This window comes from Ascaphus truei, chromosome 4 (assembly GCF_040206685.1).
Source record: "Ascaphus truei isolate aAscTru1 chromosome 4, aAscTru1.hap1, whole genome shotgun sequence".
NCBI lineage: Eukaryota > Metazoa > Chordata > Amphibia > Anura > Ascaphidae > Ascaphus > Ascaphus truei.
The window spans coordinates 297,849,269-297,871,510 of NC_134486.1; the positions used below are offsets into that span (position 1 = coordinate 297,849,269).

At 41.6% G+C, this 22,242-nt stretch overlaps 1 protein-coding gene across 1 annotated transcript in view; it reads left to right on the top strand.

Annotated features, from left to right (window-relative positions):
- Positions 1–22,242, top strand: part of SLC35F1 (solute carrier family 35 member F1) — a 382,549-nt gene that overhangs the window by 177,695 nt on the left and 182,612 nt on the right. The gene's annotated exons all lie outside the window — the stretch shown is intronic.

The window sequence follows — 22,242 nt, forward strand, 5'->3', positions numbered from 1 at the left end:
CTGATTCTAAATTCCTTCTAGACTATTTGTATTAGAGGGGGTAACCCAGAGTCCTGTAATCCCCAGCCTAGAAACTCATATTGCCTTTGCGGGATACTTTTATCACTGCAATAAAAATGTAAATGAGCATTACAGTTGTTAAAGCCCAACTGGCCTGTGAATCACATATGGCTATGCTCAGGTTATAAACAGCCATGGCTTAAGAAATATTACAGCCGAGGTTCCATGGCATCTTGCAGGCTTACGCTGAAAATACCAAGCAGGTTTTACAGCATGATTAAAATGGGGAATTTGCACATGTATTTGCTGATCTGTGTCCGGTAAGAACTGTACATACTGTATATTGTTTTAAAATGGTCACAGGCAGAAAAACATAATGTATTATGCTGCTAAATAAAAAAAGAATTAATCCCGTATGTATGTGTAGGCACTTCAGTGTAGGGTTTTCCAAATATTGCAGGTTTCAGCGGGACTCAACAAGGTATAATACCAGAGCATCTCTGCAAGTCTACATCACCCCATCATCTTTAAATGCCCTTTCACTATAATGCGCTTCGGGGCTTCAGGACTTAGATTGAAGACTTGTTTAGCCTGTGGTCTTACTGAGCACCCATAAGGCCTGGGTCCCGCTGCTTCCGAGGGCGCGCGCGGCCGCGTGTGCGTCACTTACCAGACAGGAGATCCTCCCGAGCAGGCCCCAGTCCCCCCTCGCTGCAAGGCTCGCTGCGCACTGTGACGCGTCAGCCAGCAGGGGATACACAAGGATCATGATCCCAAGCGGCGACGCGTCACGTGGTGCGGCAGGGAGCCAATGAGGGGAGGAGGGGAGCTGTCTGGAGCGCAGGGACTCGTTTGCGTGAATCGAAATATACACTGTCTTCTGTGCAGCTTGGCAGCATCCCCTCCCCCCCCCCCCGTTCCCTCCCGTGCCCGTTTTGCAGGCTGTGTGTGCTGGGGAGGTTGCGCCCAGCTCTGGCTGCTGGGGGGGGGGGGGTTTCGCCGGCTCCCGGGTCAAAGTGAAAGCGAGTGGGGGGGCAGATGGGTTTCCAGCCTGGGCGCAGTGTGTATGGAATTGTCAGGCTTCAGTGCCTATTACTTTCCCCCTCCCTTCAGTGCATGGCAAGACAGGCATCTGCCAACAGAGCTCCAAGGAGCATACAGATCAGCTGCTGCCGCTTTGGCCATGCCCCCCCCGCCCCCCGCGCCGAAAACCGTCTCCCTGAAGACCGCATATAGCGTTGAAGTGCTGTGCACGCGCCGCCTGAACGCAGTGCGGGCGCGCCGGCTCGTGCAGCGGGGCCTTAGCCTAAGCCTTCTTTGTTTAGCTTCAAGGACTTTTATGAGCTTGGAATGGCAACAGTGTCCAGTATGTGTTAGTGCCAAACAGCCATACTGTATATTCTTAGTTAGTTCATAGATCGTGTTCCAGGACCAAGTGCTCATTATGGCATTTCTAATGATTACATTTGCTGTTCGAATGAATAATGTTGGCGATCATAAATGTATTTATTAGAAGACTGTGCAAAGTTTTTCTGCTTGGCCGATCCACCCTTTTATTTAATATAATGTAAGCCACTTGGTGAATGGTTTCCATTGTCATGTATCATGTTGTGACTGGCTTTGCAATGATATTAGTAACCATTATATCTTCGACTGAGCCACTGATTAAGCCACCAGTGCTGAAGCAGGGATATCCTGAAAACCTGACCTGTTGGTGGCCCTTGAGGACCACACACTGCAGATCTCTCCTCCGTTGGCGCTTCCAGGTAGGTCCCTTCAAGCCAATGGGCGAATGCACCAAGCGACCCCTAACGTGACCTCCTGCGCACGGGATTGCGAGAAACATACAGGTCATGATGGGTCGCTCTGCGCATTCACCCATTGGCAGGAAGGGAGCTACCAGGAACAAAATAATTAAAGATAGACAGCACACAAAAAGAGCATACAATAGGACGAGAAAGCGGTGCAATGTGGAACAGAGAGGACCCTATTTCATCTCAAACAATAATCCAAAGAAAAATAATGTTCCCAGCACACAAATAAGGGGCCAAAAGGAGGGGAATATGCCCCCCAAAATTTCATGAACAAAAAAGCACAAATCCACATCAAATAAAGTCAAGAATACAAAGACACTACATAAAGGAGAGGCGGGCAGAGAAACACGGAAAAGTGAGCGAGGGATGGGATTGGGTGGAAAAAATAAAAGAGTACAGGGGATGGGGGGCGGCTACGGGGGAGCTACCAGGAAGCGCCAGCGGGAAAGAGATCTGCAGTGTGTTTGCGGTGTCCGGACTTTTTACGCACTCACACCAGTTCCTGCTGCCGCTTGTGGTTAGTGTCCATTCCCCTCATTGTGGTTTTTAACCAAATCTGTTCTAGATGCTTTATTTTAGAGTTTATTTGGACTCACTTGGTTTTCTTTTGCCTGCTACGCCCTGACAGAGCTTATATTGGGTCTCTTACCCCATAGTGGGATTTTTTATATGTTACATGTTGGTTAATTTTATGGTTACATTTTTGTTTGTACGTTAAAGTATTGTGTATATTATTTATTTTGATTTACACATTTCTTTTTGGTCATCTGACCATTTATTTATGGTATTAAAATTATTTTATATGTAATCTGTGGTGCGCTCTGTGTGAATTGTGTTTTTTGTCACCTTTCAGTACTCAATGTCACCTCAGTACTCTGTGCCACATATCAGGACTCAGTGCCACCTCTCAGTACTCAATGCTTACTCTCAGTACTCAATGCCACCTATCAGTACTCAATGCCACCTCAGTACTCAATGCCACCTCAGTACTCAGGTGGCACTGAGTACTGGGTGGTGGCACTCTCAGTACTCAATGCCACCTCTCAGTACTCAATGCCACCTCTCAGTACTCAGTGCCACCTCTCAGTACTCAGTGCCACCTCTCAGTACTCAGTGCCACCTCTCAGTACTCAGTGCCACCTCTCAGTACTCAGTGCCACCTCTCAGTACTCAGTGCCACCTCTCAGTACTCAATGCCAACTCGCATTCACAAGACACATGCAGACATTTCCTGGCTACATATAGACACAAATAGCCCCATCTTGCTATATATTACCTTTGATTACATTAGGAGTGGAGAGATATACATTTGGTGACATTTGCATGACTCTGGCTATTCACACATACACAGACAGATAGACAGCAGAAAACCAGACATCCATATGCAAGAATTCAGCTGAACATTACAGTAGGCTGATGCCTCAAAGAAGAGAGAGGCGATTTTATATAAATAAACATGTGATCAAACTTACCAGAGTGCTGTCTCCTGATCTCGTACTTCAAACGGTATCGTATGGTTTATATATATATATATATATATATATATATATATCTATATATATATATATATATATATATCTATATATATATATATATATATATATATATATATATATATATATATATATATATAAACCATACGATACCGTTTGAAGCACGAGATCAGGAGACAGCACTCTGGTAAGTTTGATCACAAGTTTTTGTATTGAAAAAGACACATAAACCGACGTTCGGTCGGTTTATGGGCCTTATTCAGAGAACATTCATAAAAAAATTCGCCAGGGAATTTAAAATGAATGTTTTTTGGGCGTTGCTATCATGGTATTCAGAAAGGCTTGAATACCTGTGATAGCAGAATGCCCAAACCTGGCGAGTTGCTGCCAGCGAGAGCCTCGAGCCTCTGAAAAGGCAAAAACCAGTGATTCATTTCTGCTGCAGAGAGAGCAGCTCTGAGAGAGCCGCCTCTCCCAGCGGAAATGTCGCCCGAAATTTATTTATTTAAATATACATTCATTTAATAGTGTAGAGGTGCAGGGGGTCTCCGGAGCTGAACCACGTTGGTTTTATGTCCGGGGACCCCCTGCTTCCCGAGATACAGGCACCTTTATGGGGTGCCGGTATCTCCTATGCAAGGAAATGTCCCGGTCACGTGACGCGGGACATTTCAATGCAGAGGGATACCGGCATCCCATAAAGAGGCCTGTATCTCGGGAAGCAGGGGGTCCCCGGACATAAAACCAATGTGGTTCAGCTCCGGAGACCCCCTGCACCTCTACACTATTAAAGAAATGGATATTTAAATTAATATGTAAAAACACATCAATACACGCCCCCTACCCCCCCCCTGCCCAAATCCATACAGTACAGTAATGGGCAAATTAACTATTATCCAGATATGGATAATATATTATTTGCCCATTATTAAACACTGCAGTCGCATACATAAATAAAATAAATAAATACAGTTATACTTACCACAACAGCAGGTCCCTCTGTCCTCCGTTGCCAGAAAGCATATATTGAAAAAAAATACATTCTAATGGTCCCTAACCCCTTAATCACCTACCCACCTTGACCCGTGAGGCCTAAGCACCCACCCCAGAATGACTATACCCATCCTATACCCATTGAGTAGTATAGTGGTACATCATACCCATATAATAATAATATGGGCATGATAAGCCTCTATAGCACTCAATGAGCACCCTAATAAAAATACAGTAATACACAAGACACACAGTAATAAAACCTAACTATACAGTACTCCCAAAAAACACAGTTCCCTAAATAAAATCAGTAGCCAGCTAATCCAATCAATAGAAGCAATTACAACATCAACAATGAATTAATTAAACCATTACCCAATCAAACCCATTAATCCCTAAAGCAACTCAAAATGAATAGTAACACTAACCAATGTAAACAATGAATTAATCCTACATTAATTAATGTAACCATTAAAAGACAAATAAATACATTGAAACTATCTCTGAAGTATCCATAAAACACATTAGCTAACATAATATAACTTTAAGTACAAGCGAACACCAATCGCAAACCTTTTAATACATTAACCATAAACAAACAATCACATCCACATCATTAAATGCAATAACAAGCGAGAAATGCCCCCCAAATATTGGCATAATAATGTATTAATCTGTACCCGAAAGAGGTACAGATTAATATATTATCAGTCAATGTGCCTCCCCCAAAAAATCAAAAAACACACCCAAAAAATAGACCTGTAAAAAGAGACATTTACAAACATAGAATATCTTACTTACCATTAGAAGCGGTGGCCCTCCGACTCCCGGGGTAACAGGAAGCTCACGTACCTTGAAGGCCTCCAATAGCATCCGATGCCATCATCCATCAGGATCCGGCTCAGGTACCCCAAACTTCTTTTTTCTTTCTTTACTCACCGTCTTCTATCTTCATCTGTAACCATTTCTTGTTGTTCTTTATCTTCTTTCTTCATCTGTCAATCCATAAAACCCCATGATAAATCCCAGCCGATGCTGTCTCGTCGGCTTCTTGGGCTCAAATGAGGCGTCACGGCCTTAAATATGGCTTGTGACGTCACATTTACCCTCACAATGGTTAACAGCCACCTGATTGGCTGTTAAAACCATGTGCAGACTTAAAAATTTTTTTTTGCTCTGACGTCACTTAAAGGAAATGATGCCAGCCAATCAGAATGGCTGTGCTTCATTTACCTTTAACATGACGTCAGTAAATTCAAGATGGCCACTGTGTCACAAGGTATTTCAGCCAATCAGCGTGTGGAATTGGTTCCCACGATCTGATTGGCTGAAATACCTTGTGACATAGCGGCCATCTTGGATTTACTGACGTCATGTTAAAGGTAAATGAAGCACAGCCATTCTGATTGGCTGGCATCATTTCCTTTAAGTGACGTCACAGCAAAAAAAAATTTTTAAGTCTGCACATGGTTTTAACAGCCAATCAGGTGGCTGTTAACCATTGTGAGGGTAAATGTGACGTCACAAGCCATATTTAAGGCCGTGACGCCTCATTTGAGCCCAAGAAGCCGACGAGACAGCATCGGCTGGGATTTAACATGGGGTTTTATGGATTGACAGATGAAGAAAGAAGATAAAGAACAACAAGAAATGGTTACAGATGAAGATAGAAGATGGTGAGTAAAGAAAGAAAAAGAAGTTTGGGGTACCTGAGCCGGATCCTGATGGATGATGGCATCGGATGCTGTTGGAGGCCTTCAAGGTACGTGAGCTTCCTGTTACCCCGGGAGTCGGAGGGCCACCGCTTCTAATGGTAAGTAAGATATTCTATGTTTGTAAATGTCTCTTTTTACAGGTCTATTTTTTGGGTGTGTTTTTTGATTTTTTGGGGGAAGCACATTGACTGATAATATATTAATCTGTACCTCTTTAGGGTACAGATTAATACATTATTATGCCAATATTTGGGGGGCATTTCTCACTTGTTATTGCATTTAATGATGTGGATGTGATTGTTTGTTTATGGTTAATGTATTAAAAGGTTTGCGATTGGTGTTCGCTTGTACTTAAAGTTATATTATGTTAGCTAATGTGTTTTATGGATACTTCAGAGATAGTTTTAATGTATTTATTTGTCTTTTAATGGTTACATTAATTAATGTAGGATTAATTCATTGTTTACTTTGGTTAGTGTTACTATTCATTTTGAGTTGCTTTAGGGATTAATTGGTTTGATTGGGTAATGGTTTAATTAATTCATTGTTGATGTTGTAATTGCTTCTATTGATTGGATTAGCTGGCTACTGATTTTATTTAGTGAAGTGTGTTTTTTGGGAGTATAGTTAGGTTTTATTACTGTGTGTCTTGTGTATTACTGTATTTTTATTAGGGTGCCCATTGAGTGCTATAGAGGCTTATCATGCCCATATTATTATTATATGGGTATGATGTACCACTATACTACTCAATAGGTATAGGGTGGGTATAGTCAGTCTGGGGTGGGCGCTTAGGCCTCACGGGTGAGTGAAGGGGGTATTAGCCCTAAGGATGGGTGTTTAGGCATTGCGGGGGGTAGCGGTTGGGTTACCCCCTTTATTACCTTAGCGGTATTAAGGTAATGAAGGGGTTAACTCCCCCCGCAACCCCCCCGCAATGCCTAAACAGCCACTAAGGGCCAAATTCCCCCTTCACCCACCCCCGATAGCCACAGTATTGCATTGTACTGTATGTTTATTACTGTAAGCCTGGCATGGGTGTTTAACCCCTTCATTGCCTTAGCGGTTAGCCGCTAAGGTAATGAAGTTGCTGTACATTCATGTTTCCTGCCTCGGATGCATGCCGGGGGGGGGTCCGGAGCTGTTATTAATGGCTATCAGCTCCGGAGACCCTCGGCATCAATCCGAGGCAGGAAAAGGGCCTGATTTTTTCTAAGTCCCGACCCATCGCAGCTCATCGAGGCCATCTCCCCACCAATTGTCCAACAATTTTGTGGGGAATTGGATTTGGGGAGAAAATCGTTTTTTAGGGCTGCGATGGGCTGCGATAGGCCGCGACACCCGACTCGCGGGTCTCTGAATAGCGGCAGTTTATCAACCCTCCGAAAATGGTCGATAAGGGCCTGATCGCTGCTCAGTCAGCGAATTTCGGACGGAGATAAAATTTTGCGTCGATACAGGCCGTTATCGAGCACTAATCGAGGCTATCTGAATACCAGTAGCCATTTTGGTCGATAAGTGCTCGATAAGGGCCTTATTGAGGCTTTCTGAATAAGGCCCTATGTGTCTTTTTCAATACAAAAACATGTGATCAAACTTACCAGAGTGCTGTCTCCTGATCTCATGCTTCAAACGGTATTGTATGGTTTATTATTGCTTTATGGGACAAACACCCAATTTTTTCTACTTGCAAGTGGAGTGCCGGCTGCTTTTGTGGATTATATATATATACTGTATGTATATATATATATATATAATTACTGTGCCATTTTTACAAAGTCAAAAATCCTATTCTGCTTATCTCTGTTAAGCAGAGCACATGTTGAATTCCCGTTGCCATCAGAAAACATTCTAGCAAGTGATTATCGTTGCTTCCTTTTTTTATCCTTCACAGAACTGTTCCCTTTTCATTCTGTTGATTCTCAATGGCAGGAACAAAGCTAGATCTGTTGTGTAAATATTAGTTGAAATGAATTAAAAGAACCTGCTGGTGACTTAAAATGCATTGTGCCAGCAAGTGTTTCGACTTGCCCACTGATTATTGTATTTAACATAAAATTCTGCTGTATAGTTCATTCTATGTTCTTTAGAAGATGGCTCCATGCCCATTTCTTTCCTTGGAATGACTTTGCTTACATGCGTTTAATGGGATCAATCAGTGCTAGCATCTGCCATACAGTATATGGGTAATATTTTTCTACCATAAAAAAATGTGATGCTTCAGCAAAAGGATTGAACTTTTTGAGCTCAGAAGTCAGTGGGTGGTGATATCCAAAACTGGCGCAAATGACATCACTTTTGTCTGTTTTAATGTATTAAGGTAGGTGGTTTGCTCCATGGTTTTCTCATGGATTGCGCCATGAGCATTTTGGGGAACAGTAATAGGAGAAGTTAGGGGAGCAGATAGTGTAATGAGATGTTACAAAAGTTGCCTGGTCTGGTTTTTCTCTCTTGGCATCAAATAAATCCACCGGCTATAGGTAGCGTTAACCTCTGTTCTTGAGAGATATGCGGCAAATGCAAGAAACAATATTAGAAAGCTTCACACATACAGTATATCGCTGGTACAAATTGATGCATATGCAATTTTTTGCTCTGCGTTTAGCATAAAGAACACATTTTCTGATACATAGTCTACATTAAGTTCTTTTTATAAGGATATTTGTTTAATCAAAAATCTATTTTTATTTTTCTGTCATAAATAATGTTTTTGAAGGAATATGTCTACATTTGCTTTAACAGTGCTTTAACTCAATACTTTATTTCCAAATGTTAGATCTTGATTCCATGCTAACCATACCACAAAGACAGCCCTAGTTAAATTAGCCATTGACTCGCTACTGCAAAATACCAGAATTTCTCTCTCTCTGCTTGTTCTTCTAGAACTCTTTGCAGCCACTGACACTGTTGATGATCCCACTTTCCTTCACACTTCCCAATCCATTAGTCTCCATAGCCCAACCCTCTCCTATTTGCTCCACATTATCACCCACATTATCACCAGGGTGTTCCCCTTTCTCAACCCAGAATCAACAACAATTGTAATCCTTTCCTTTATAATGTCCCACTGAGTACCGTAGTCTCATCCTTCCTCTTTGTTCTCCAGTCTATTTGTGATGCTGCCAGACTCTTCTCTTACCACACACTTCTCCTCTGCTTCCCCTCTATGCAAGCTTTTGGCTACCAATATCACCCAGAATCCCTACCAATATCACCCAGCTACAATATCTGTCCATACTTCTCAGAACTCTTCTCCAAACACTCCCCACACACCCTCTGTGTTCTACTCATACTCTCCTCCTCCTTCATAATTTTCTTCCTCTGCCACCGCCAAGACTTTTCCTGAGCTGCAGCACACCTATGGATTTCTGTTCCTTAAGCATCAGACTCTCCCCTAACCTTTACACATGTACTGTATAGTGTCCTGAGAACATTAACCTAATATCCTCAAGCTTCCTTCCCCTGCCTTTACCTTTACACCAATTATCTGTTACCAAGAACAGAGTGGGCCCAGCCACTAGCTTCATGGCACGTAGCCTTTGTTAACACATCAACTTCTTTCTACCACTATACGTTATGTTTCCTTTCCACTCTTCCTTTTAAATTGTATGCTCTGTGGATCAGGATCCTCTTTACCTGTACCCACTGTACTAGTGTATATTAATTTAGTTTTTTATTGTCTTCACACTTCCATTGTACATTGCCTCAGAATATATTGTCACATAACTAAATAATAATATGGTATATATCTGAAATGTGTTTTTATTATAACAAAAGGATATCTAGTACAGTTGAATAAACCAGTGTTTAGATTTCGCTACAGCTTTAGAAAGTATTCAAAGTATTAAGAAGGTTACAGTGAGAACACTAGAATCCTATTTTTGCTCACTGCATAGAGCTGTACAGATCAAATATTGGCTCTAACTTGACATGTTATTGATTTCCACAGTCATGATAGAACTTCTGCCTCAGCTTAGGCACTTGGTGCAACCTCCAGAAACCTGTCCAGTCAGTGAAACCTTATTAAGTTTAATGATCACTACACTGAGCAGACTTCTAAAGTGGGGAACTAAGAAGCAGTGATAAAACACCCACAAAACGATCTCCTTCCAGATGGTTATCGCTTGTTTATATCTATAAACCTTGGTCATTTGTAGTTTTGTAGTGCACCTCAGATTTTCATCTTGGTTTTATTAGGAGCGTGAGGATTTTGTTAGTAGAGGTTGTTGTGGCTCCCTGTGAAAACGAGATTATTTTTCTATATAATAATAGTAAAATAATAATAACTTTTTCCTATAGAGCTTTTCTCCCAATGGGACACAAAGTGCTTCACAATGACAGTATAGTGCGCGGTACGCAGCACATAGGATTTTACAGGCACAGTTACCATATGTTTAAACTCTATTTACCAAATTGCTAAAATAATGACAACATTGGGCTGCGTGCCCTTTCTGTTTAGTACATATTATGGGTTATAGATCAAAGTCTCCTGGCTGACAAACCGAGGTAACAATTGGTACAAACGAATGCACCAGATCAAAGGACAAAAGCCCACTGAATGCAATAGAGCTTTTTCTTAGATAAATGTAATGCTATTTTTTTTTTTGCCATAGTTGGCAGCCCGGAAACTTTAATATATAACCCCCAGAGTCTATCTGTTTTGATGGGATAGTCAGATAAATATTAGTCTGTATAAAACAGAGGTCAACTGTTCGGCTCACACAGTCAGTATTTGTATGTTATATTTGTCTTAGATATTTTCCTGTATAATGCAGTTTTAAGAAATGAAAAATACAGCCTACCTAGCTAATAAGAAAACAATAGAAAACTACTGTGTCCTCGAGCTATAAGGCTGTAGCACACTGCACTTGCTAGCCTTGTATGTCCAAAGGGAATACAGAAATGTATTGGTAAGGATTTGTTAGACATCTGAGAGGTGTTTAAGGCCAGAGCCTATTTATGTGCACATTCATACTGTAGTTATTTCATTGTGGTGGATTTGAAAGTAGCTGTCCATGCTACAGCAGAAGTGGTGCTCAATTTCACACTTGAATAAGAGCCCACAAATGAACATATAACAATGAAATATGCATTTTGTTAAGTTATGTTGTACTCGCTGAAAGTATCCGGTGTTACTCAGTAATTAAGTCGATTTTTCTGATCTCGATGAGGTGTGGGCAGGCGAAGTTCAATGAGATTCTATTCTCTGTTGGGATGAGATCATGTCATTTGGGATGTCATATGTGATGTCATATGTGAGGTCATATGTGAGGTCATGTATGCCGACATCAGCAAAGCAGTGGGAGGGGGGGGGAGAGGGTATGGTTTTTCTTTACCATGGAAAGGATCCTACGATCATCCACCACTGTTGTCTTCCGTGGACGTCGAGGCCTTTTTGTGTTGCAGAGCTCACCAGTGCGTTCTTTTTTTCTCATAATGTACCAAACTGTTGATTTGGCCACTCCTAATGTTCCTGCTATCTCTCTGATGGATTTTCTTCTTTTTTTTTTGCAGCCTAAGGTTGCCCTGTTTCTCTTTGTAACCATGCTGTAAAATGGCTGCAGTCATCTCTCCTGCTGACAGTAAGGCCTGGTAAGTTATGGGCATGCCAGCAGTAATTATGGAGGTTTGCCCTCACACCCTGGTCTGGTGCCCTATGTATGGATGGGAGTGGTCACATGCTCTGAATCCATGATTAGTGATGTCAGAGTTGTGCCAGCCCCCAGAGGATACATAAGGCACAGCACTGCTCAAAAGTTAGGGTTCAGAGGTTGTTGGAAGGTGGTAATGTAAGAGGTTATGAGACAAGGAGCAAGTCTGAGTGCAGGCTTGGGAGGACACAGCTTATAAGACTGTGACCAGGGACTATCTCCCTGAGGGGAGATAGGGGATCCACCAATTGGGAAAGGACACCTTTCAAAGGGAAGTGCGGTGAACATGAGCGGCTGAGTACATCCACTGTGAGGGGCAGCTGGCCCGCCGCAAGTCAATAAAGATGATCTTGTTAACTCATACCCTCGTGTGTAAGTGTGGAGTGATTACACAGAGGAGTACACCACAGAGGAGTTCCTCACCAGGACCATCCACAAGCGGACGCTGGGAGGCGCTGCACTGGATCTAGGTAGGACTCATGCACACTACCTCAGCTGCCTGTCTGGGTTGGCAATCCCCACACAACATCATGCGGGAGACTCAGGAGTCCTGTTGCCAACAGGTGCACCACCAGACACTACACTATAATGGGGACTGGTTAGACCACAGGGGCCAATGTGATATTGGGTGGGTCATGCTAGGCCAGAAAACCCGTTACACTTGCATTGAGAGCTCCTTTTACCGCATGTTGTGGGTTCACTGCAACAGCTTTCAAATTGCGAATGCCACACCTGGAATTAACTCCAGACCTTTTACCTGCTTAATTGATGATGAAATAACGAAGGAACAGCCCACACCTGTCCATGAAACAGCTTTTGAGTCAATTGTCTTTTGGTCCCTTGAAAAAGAGGGGGCTACAAATTAAAGAGATGTAATTCCTAAACCCTTCCTCCTATTTGGATGTGAATACCCTCAAATTAAAGCTGATAGTCTGCACTTTAAGCCCATATTTATTATTTAACTGTAACTTGAATTTATTTTGGTACACAGCCGAAATAACAAAACTTGTATCAGTGTCCAATTATTTCCGGACCTAACTGTATATAGAGTAACCAACTCAGACGTTTCTTCAGGTGTTCTCAGAAGACGTCCCTCAAAACCAAGTGGGTAGGTTGGGTAGAATTCCCATATGTGAAGAAGAGAGGACACAAGATAGTGCAGATGATTTTATATAAAAAGCAAATGAAAGTATTACACTTACAAATAAGTACTGTAGTGTGTACAAGCAGTGAGACCACCCAGGGTCAGACAGTGGAGAAACAGCTGCAGCAATCCTTTCTTCTGTGATATGCCTCCTGTGACGGCTGTCCACAGGAGAAGCTGTAAATGCTCAGGGAAGGAATAACCAAAACTTGGCCCAGGATCCACAGGAATGTCCAACACACAACTTGGGAGTCTTGAAACCGGCTACACAATCACCCTGAATATATATGTATGTGTGTCTCTGTATAAGTGTATACTATATGTACAGTATGGTAATAAAGGGAAAAAAGCCTATGTGTCTGTCTATCAGAGCCATAGCCCCAAGACCATGAAACCTACATATATACAATACAATCCTGCTGGATTTTGTTCAAATCAGTGCACTTTTTGCCATCTTGATTCTGCCATCTTGATTCAAAATGGCGTTCAATTGTATCCAAACATAGACAAAAACTGCTCCTCGATCTCAGGACCCAACATGCAAAATGTGGTTATGATATCTTAAGAGGTTTCCAAATGCATAGCGGACAAACAACTTTCCAAAAAATATATTAAATGTGTGAGCATATAAATGCTTGGAGATATTTAATACATGATAAATCTGATTAGATAGCCATCTGCAAACCTAATGGTTGATAACATTTTAGCTTCAGTAAAAATCCCATTACATCTAAGGCCGTGCCTGTAGTGCCCGTCGATGGCGACACGGCGGGTGATGTCACCCGTCGCCCCGGCGAAAGTTATGTTTCGCAGGACGGCAGGGTCGCGGGTTTCCGGCAATTTGATTTGTTAAAGGGCCATCACGTGACGCGACAGCCCTTGAAAAATCTAATTTTGCCGGCTTTCAGTTTCCGCGACGGCGACGTCGCTCCGTCGCTTTGTCGCCGTCGCGCGCACTATAAGTGCACACGGTGGCAATGTATTTGTTTTCAGGCGACGTCGCCGGCACTATAAGCGCAGCCTAAGAGATGCCTAACCTCTGTTTGTATACCATAAAATACCCTCACAACTTAATAACATTACCCACTGTGTGCTACAAAACGTGACTATTTAAGATGAAAACAGAAGATATCCTCTGGACATTCTAAAGATAAATATGATTAGCTGAGTTTATTATTACACAAGTCCAACATTTATTAACTGTCTGGACTTTTCCACATTTGGATCAGAAACAGAACAAGCCTGAAACATCAGAAGTATGTGCTAATAAATCTGTCTACAATGTAATTATATTCATTTTCACCATGCAAACTGCATACTTTGTATGCCCCACACAGGAAGTTCCCTCTGTATTTGAGATCGTGTGAAAGTGTATGCAATAACTTCAAACACCTTAAAAATGTATACATTTAGGATAAATAATGTACATCTACTTACTGTATCATGAAAGCACCATTAACATCCGGAGAGCACAGGACATTGGGGAAAGGGTTTGAATCCAGAAGGAGCGACCACTTGCCAGCTATTCTCTCTTCATTAACATTCTTACCTGGAATTATTTCAAGTTGTAAACTATCAGCAATATTATATTGCTGACAATATATTCGAGTGAGAAAGTCCTATCAATACTGGAAAAAGAATACTTAAATAGTCTGCCAAGCAGTGTTATTGTGCTCAGTAAGATACAGATCCTGACAAACTGCATGCTCACGCCTAGTGAAATAATGTATTTTCAGATGCAATAATTCAAGTGAGTTCTTGTTTTGTTGGATTATTTGCATGCAATGAGATTGGCAGCAAGATGATGTATCACAGATGTATTATAAATGAAGTACGCATTAGTATGATTGATAGATAAGAAAAGTGTTCAACTGAGGTACAGTGGGAAATGGGATGCATAACTTACACTTTGATGCATAATGAGTTTTTTTTATCACGTGTTTAATCAGTGGTTTTTTTTTAAAACAATTTAAAAAACAACAACATATAACCATGTATGAGGATGGGATGTTACAGTAATCCATCCAGCCACTTGTATTAACTCCTGGATCTTGATGATATCATCCTTTATACAGTGTTAATGTCTAATGAGAGGTGGTCAGTAATGCTCAGTAATCATCTGCTCATGAATGTTGTACTATACGGTAGGTGGCTGCTATGGTGCCTGGGGAAATCCAGCAGTCATCAGATGCACTATATATATATATATATATATATATATATATATATATATATATATATATATATATATATATATATATATATATATATATATATATATATATATATATATATATATATATATATATGAGACTGTGGACACTCCAAGGTTTGCTTTATTAAAATTGATTGATTTATTATTCTCCCATTGTTTTGGTCAATATACTGTACCGTAGAATATTTGTCAAACCAATAGTCCTCTTGTAAAGGAGACTACATCCTTAAAATGCTGCATCTTTCTTTGCCTCCTGATTTGATGGACAATTCTGAGAAATGGAACAAATGTATATGGAAGCCCCAACTTTAGTTTATCATTACCTTTACTGTAGTAATATCCTTGTGATTACAGAGATAAAATGAGAGACAGGTTTAGCAGTGTTACTGGATTTCAAACGAATGAATGACACAGTACAGTATGTTGAGGCTAATGAAATGTTATGATGCAGTGGTCATGGAGAATTCTGTTCAAGAATGTTATTTTTCCAATATACAATAATATAGTTAGATCCCACTTTGAAGCTTAAGCTTATTAAACCATTAATTTGGTGCAGGTACTGAGAGCAAAAGTCAAACCTTTGCTCCCACTTTTTAATGCAACATCCCTAAATCAGTGGTTTCCAACTTTTTTGGCTAAGGAACCCTATAATTATATTGTGAAATTCTGAGGGACCCTAACCTCTCTAATAGCAAGTCTGAGATCAGATATAAGGAACCCCAGCCCTCTCTAATAGCGAGTCTGAGATCAGATGCATTGTAAGGAACCCCAACCCTCTCTAATAGTGCATCTGGGATCAGGTGCATTGTAAGGAACCCCAACCCTCTCTAATAGCGCGTCTGAGATCAGATGCGTTGTATGGAACCCCAACCCTCTCTAATAGCGCGTCTGAGATCAGATGTATTGTAAGGAACCCCAATCCTCTCTAATAGCGCGTCTGAGATCAGATGCATTGTTAATTCTTCCTTTGGTACAATTTTCAAATAGCCTGAAAATTGCAGGGAAGCTTTTAGTCATGCACCTAGGAACTCCAGTTGAAAACACTTCCCTAAATCATTACAATTAGGATATTCATAAATAGCACAACCAAATGTAGACATTAGATTTTAATCTCAATATGATTAGAGTGAAAATTAATTAGCATGTTACTTGTTATTCCTGATACAGGTAAAACAGCAGTAGCTTAGACTACACTTATTAATTTTAGATTGAATAGGTATATCACTTACTATCACTAACTGGTGGTGAGAGTCTCTGGTAGGTTGTTCCAGTTTTGGGGTGCACGGTATGAGAAGGAGGAACGGCCGGATACTTTGTTGAGCCTTGGGACCATGAACAGTCTTTTGGAGTCAGATCTCAGATGATGAGTGCTGCAAGTGGTAGGGATGAGGAGCTTGTTCAGATAGATGGGTAGCTTGCCCAGAAAGAATTTAAAGGCAAGACAGGAAAGGTGAGCTTTGCGCCTAGACTCGAGTGATGACCAATCTAGTTCTTTGAGCATTTCGCAGTGATGTGTGTTGTAGTTGCATTGGAGAACAAAACGACAAATTGAATTGTAGAGGGTGTCAAGTTTGCTAAGGTGGGTTTGAGGTGCCGAGCCATATAATATAATCAATCCATAGTCAATAATTGGCATTATCATCTGCTGTGCGATACGCTTTCTGATCAGGAGACTTGGGGATGATTTGTTCCTGTAAAGTACCCTTAGTTTGGCATAGGTCTTGGTTGTCAGGGTATCAATGTGCATCCCGAATGTTAAGTGGGAGTCAAACTATATGCCCAGGTATTTAAAACTAGTGACAGGGGTTAGGGTGGTGTTGGTTCTAATCTGGAGCTCAGTCGCTGGAAATTTTAAAAATTTAGTCTTGGTCCCAAATACCATTGTTACAGTCTTGTCAGTGTTTAAAAACAGTTTGTTGTGGGAAATCCAGTTTTCGAGTCTCAAAAAGTCAGACTGAAGTATGTGTTGAAGGTCAGAGAGGCTATGGCTGTGTGCATATAGGATTGTGTCATCTGCATACATGTGTATTGAGGCTTCCTTACAAGCTGTGGGAAGATCATTGATGAACACTGAGAAGAGTAGGGGCCCCAGAACAGAGCCTTGTGGGACACCACAAGTGATATCCAGGGGGTTGGAGTTAGAGCCTGAGATGGACACGTTGGAATCTACCTGATAGGTAGGACTGAAACCAGTTTAAAGCATGCTTCGCTATTCCAGAGCCCTGGAGTTTGTTAAGCAGGATAGCATGATCAACTGTATCAAAAGCCTTTGCAAAATCTAGGAATACTGCACCAGTGAGTTGTCCCCGTTCCATTCCACACTGGATTTCATTGCAAACTTTTAGCAGGGTAGTTACGGTGGAGTGTTTGGGACGAAACCCAGACTGGAATTGGCTAGGAAAATTTGTCTTGGTATAGTAATCGCTTAATTGGGAGTGGACACATTTTCCATGACTTTGGATAGAATTGGGAGAAGTGAGATTGGCCTGTAGTTTGCGACAGTGTTGTTGTCCCCACTTTTGAAGATTGGGACAACTCTGACAGTTTTCCAGGTCTTAGGGATAAGGCATGAAGACAGGATAGAGTAATGGGTTTGGCAATGGCTTGGGCACCAAGTCGTAGGAACCTAGATTGTAGTAAGTCAGGTCCACATTGGCTGCTTAGTTTTAATTTGAGGAGCACTTGTGTAATCTCCTCTTTGAATACTGGGCCAAATTGAAAGTTGTGGGCAGTGTTGGGAGGGGTGGGGCTATATGGGTATTCCCAGGAGGAGATTCAAGTTTGTGGTTTGGGCTGCGTTTCGCTAATAAGTTAGTGGCACACCCCACAAAGTAATCATTGAATGCATTTGCAATGTCAGTGGGGTTTGTCAGAGTAATATCCCCCTTAGTGATATTACTTGGTTGTTGATGGTTAGAAGGCTGGAATATATTGTTGAATGCCTTCCAGAAGTTAGCTGGGTTTGATGTATTCTGGTGGAGAGTGAAAGAGTAATATTGTGCGTTTGCGTGCCTTGTTTGCCTTGTGCACATGTTCCGCAGGCATCTGTAGTGATTGAGATCCTTGGTAGTGACAGTTACTTTGAAGCTTTTCCACGAGGTATCCCTGAACTGGTAGAGTGCTATAAGGTCAGTTGTAACCCATGGATGGTGGGCCCCCCGTACCCTTATTTTGCGTAGTGGAGCATGGGTATCGCAGAGTTTTAAGAACTCGGATTGGAAATAGTCGAGCGCAGAATCAGGGTCGGGAATTAAATCGATTCTGTGCCATGGGCAGTTGGTAAGGTCATCCAGAAACTGTTGTGGGTTAAAGTTTCTAAATGTTCTAGTGAGGAGAACTTTAGGGCTTGAATGGAGCGGTTTAATTTTCCTTACACAGTACACTATTGCATGGTCACTGAAAATATCCGGAAGGATGCCAGAGGATTGGATTCTGCTGGGGTTTGAGGAGAGAATCCAGTCTAGCAAGGAATGGTTATGCAATTTCAGGTTTATCCGTGTGGGTTGGGAAATGAGTTGCGATAGGTTAAGGGACTTGAGTTATATCTGGATTTTGTGGTTTTTAGGGTAAAGCGAATTGAAGTTGAAATCCCCACGAACTAGCAGCTCACTCTTCTCATTCAGAGAGGAAATGGAGCCAAGAAACTGGGTGATATCAGTCAGGGATTGTAGAGGGGCTTTAGGGGGGCGGTAGATGCCAGCAAGCAAGATGGGCTTAGAAAAGGGGAGGCAGATTTTGTCAACTAGAATTTCAAAAGAGGGTGGGCTTGGGGGACAATTTAACAGTGTAAATTGTAAGGTGCAAACACAAGACGGAGCACACCACTCACTCAATTAATTATTATTGATTTAGTATAATTTTTTTCACAAAAATGGGTGCTACTGGTACCTATGTACTCAAGTTAATTAATTTTAACACATAGATGAAAGGTTGACAAAGTCAATCTGTCATTTACAGAGAGTACATTAATGGTGCACACCACACTAATTTTTTAATTATTTTTATAGTGAATACATTCTAGTGAAAAAAACCGTGATTAAGTGAAAAAATAAAAAACTCTTTAAAATCTAACACATGGTGCCTAGATCTATAATAGTTGCTGCCTTAAGTTAGCCACCATTGAAAATGACATTGATAGATGTCAGTAAAACAATATTTGTAAATTACATTCTAGTGTAAATATTGCCAAATACTTGGCTACAATTGGCTAAGGGCATAATCACTGAATGCAATGGACCCTAAGCTACAACAATGTCACATAACACTTTATAACTTTACTCATATACTTATGGAATTAATAGCACAATACACATTGGGTTTGACTGACTTGCAATTGGCTGTAAGTTCACATGAGGTAGTATTGCTGAGCTGTTAATTTATGCCAAACAACCATATGATGTTATAGTTTGTCCAGTTTGGGCAGCAGGCTCCGAATATTTATATGGACAGCCCTTTTTGGAATTTAAAGGTGGAATTCTCAGGGGCATGGGACAGAGCTGAAATGAGAGGACCTGGGTTAGGTTCAATATGACTTGCTAAAGAGAGCAATAGTATGAGTAGACATTTGGGTCGTTGTTTGCAAGTTGTAAATTTGTGATGTTTACCATTTGAGTGAGAGATGGTTGGTGTGCTGGTTTTTAGAGTTCTCCACCAACATTCAGTAGATAGTGCAAGGCTTTTGAGTAGTCCAGGGTGTATGGTGATGTTGGGTGTGGGCCAGGAAGGAGAAGTCTGTAGTGGATAGAGGGAGTAACATCTCCATGAGGCCAGGAGAAAGAAAAAAGTTAAGATACATAGCAGGTTCATTATGCCAGAGGTAGGCAGTGCTGCATGGAACTGTTGTGAGCCAAGTGAGTGTGTGCAGACTAAACAGCAGGGGTGTGCCTGTTCCTTGTCAAATGTTTTGCTGCATTGTACTGTAATGCTAGAGTCAATTCAGGGTTTGAGTGGGTGTGGGAGGTAGTTTTGTGCAGTCAGTTTTGGGAGAGGCTGCAGTGAAATTGTATTGTATGTCTTTATTTATATAGCGCCAAAAGTGTACTCAGCGCTTCACAAAGAATACAGTACAGGGAATTATAATTATACAATAAGTGCAGCAAAATCAGACAATAGGAAAGGAAATCCCTGCCCCGAAGAGCTTACAATCTAAGAGGTTTAATGGGAAACTTACAGAGACAGCAGGGGAGGGTGTAAGTGCTGTAGATGGCAGTGCTTGGTCACAATGGGTGGTAGGAGTGACTGAGAGTGGGACACTAGCCATGAGGGCAGGCTATTGGGATGCTTGATTTGTGGGGTAAAATTTAAGGAAGGTCAGTGTTATATGAAAAGGTTAACACCATTTACAGGGGAAGAGGTGGGAGGGAGGCATGAGTGAGACAGGTGTGTATGTCTGGCTTCAGGCTTAGGGAAGATCCCCAGCAGCAAGAAGGAGTAGATAGAGGTTGTGAATAGAGGATTTGTGTGGGTGTTTTTTATTGAGGGGTACAGAAGTAGTTGGGAGAGAGGTGTATAAATAATGGTGCAGTGGGGAGTGGGGATGTTGTAGAGAACAGAAATGCTCACAAAGGAGTGAGGAAACGGTAAACAGCAAAAGAAATAGGGAGGGCATAGTGAGATGCAGGAGGAGAGAGTTCTAAGGTACTGGAGGATAAAAGTGTACAAATAAATCACAGAGGTTAAAAGTTAATGTCTCACAGTGGCAAAGTTGTAATGCAGAGTCCAGATCTTCCTCCAATCTTCACCTCCAAATTCAACTCCAAAATGAACTCTTGTAGACACTTTTGATGTACACTTATGATGTGACGCTTTTGATGTTACACAGCCATATGGCTAACAGCCATGCTACAGTTACTTAAGTACCACATTCAAACGCATTTGACTAACACTTAAGGGAGGGGTTTGTCTTATCAACTCAGACTTACAAAATAGTTCATTAGATTATCATTTCTCTCTCAATTGATAGGAATCAGCTCACAAACATACCCCAAAAGCCAATTAAATCTTAATTTCTCTGGTTGGTAGAATGCAGCTCAATGACACATACCCCAAAAGCCAATTAAATCTTAATTTCTTTGGTTGGTAGAATGCAGCTCAATGACATAAGTTGTAAAGGGGTGGGGGGGTTAACATATGCAGGCTAACAAGCATGGGATCATAGTGTGGTCATATAAGCTCACCGTTTGTTGCCTTGAGTAAAAGAGTTTGCAGAAAGATGAAGTTCCCAGTCACCTCTAGTCTAACTATAGTCTAACTATATATTGCCACTTAAAATTATCACTTTAAATACATCTGTAGACGAACGTTCACAGAGGTACACAATTGGAGACTTTATAAGGTGAAATTATAATAGGCTTTCTTGTGCCTTTTCCTTTTCATCAGGAAATCATCCAAACACAGGGGGGGGGGGGGACAAAGCTTCTATTCACTTGGGAGTATTTCTAGTGAAATCCTATGCAATTAATTCACATCTCCCTTAGTAAAGCATGTCTCGCAGCCCCAAAACATATAGCATAAAATAAGCAGATATAAGCAGTCTCTTAATAATGAAAGTCTTATCTGTTAGCTGCTGTAGATAAAGCTTCTCTGCTCTCCTGGAACCGCACGCATGCGTGCACAGAAAATCAGCATCCAGGTTTAGAAGTCTTATTTGGTGTCTTGCAATCAGCTATGCTGGGCAGAGCTCAAGACCGGTCAGCTCCAGAGATGTGTGTTCTCTTGGTCAGTCTCTCCTGGGAGACTCAAGAACACTCCTCTGTCTCCCAAAGTTCAGCTCTCAGTCAGAGCTAAGGAGTCACTTCCTGTCTCAAAGGCAGGCTTTTTCTACCACCTCTAATCAGGCAGGTGCTGTTAGTTAATTTGCTACCAGCAGTTAACCACCACACTGTTGGATTCGAGGCACATTTGTGAACAGGGATAAGTCCCCTGTTACAGCATCACTCTTAAGATGCCAATGCTACCCTGCCAATGCAGGGGGGATATTTGTTTTATACAACTAAAGCAGTCACATGACCCTCCCCCCGCCCCAATAAATCAGCTTGTTCCAGTTGGTCAATTAGCAGCACACAGTTAAGAGGGGGGGGGGGAATCCACCTTTTGATATTCAAACATACCAAGAGATCAATAGTACAAGCCGGGTGGGTAATTCTTTTAAAACAGGACTTGCACATCAGGGACATACCAAGAGATAAAACACAAAGTCCCACACAAGGATTCATGAA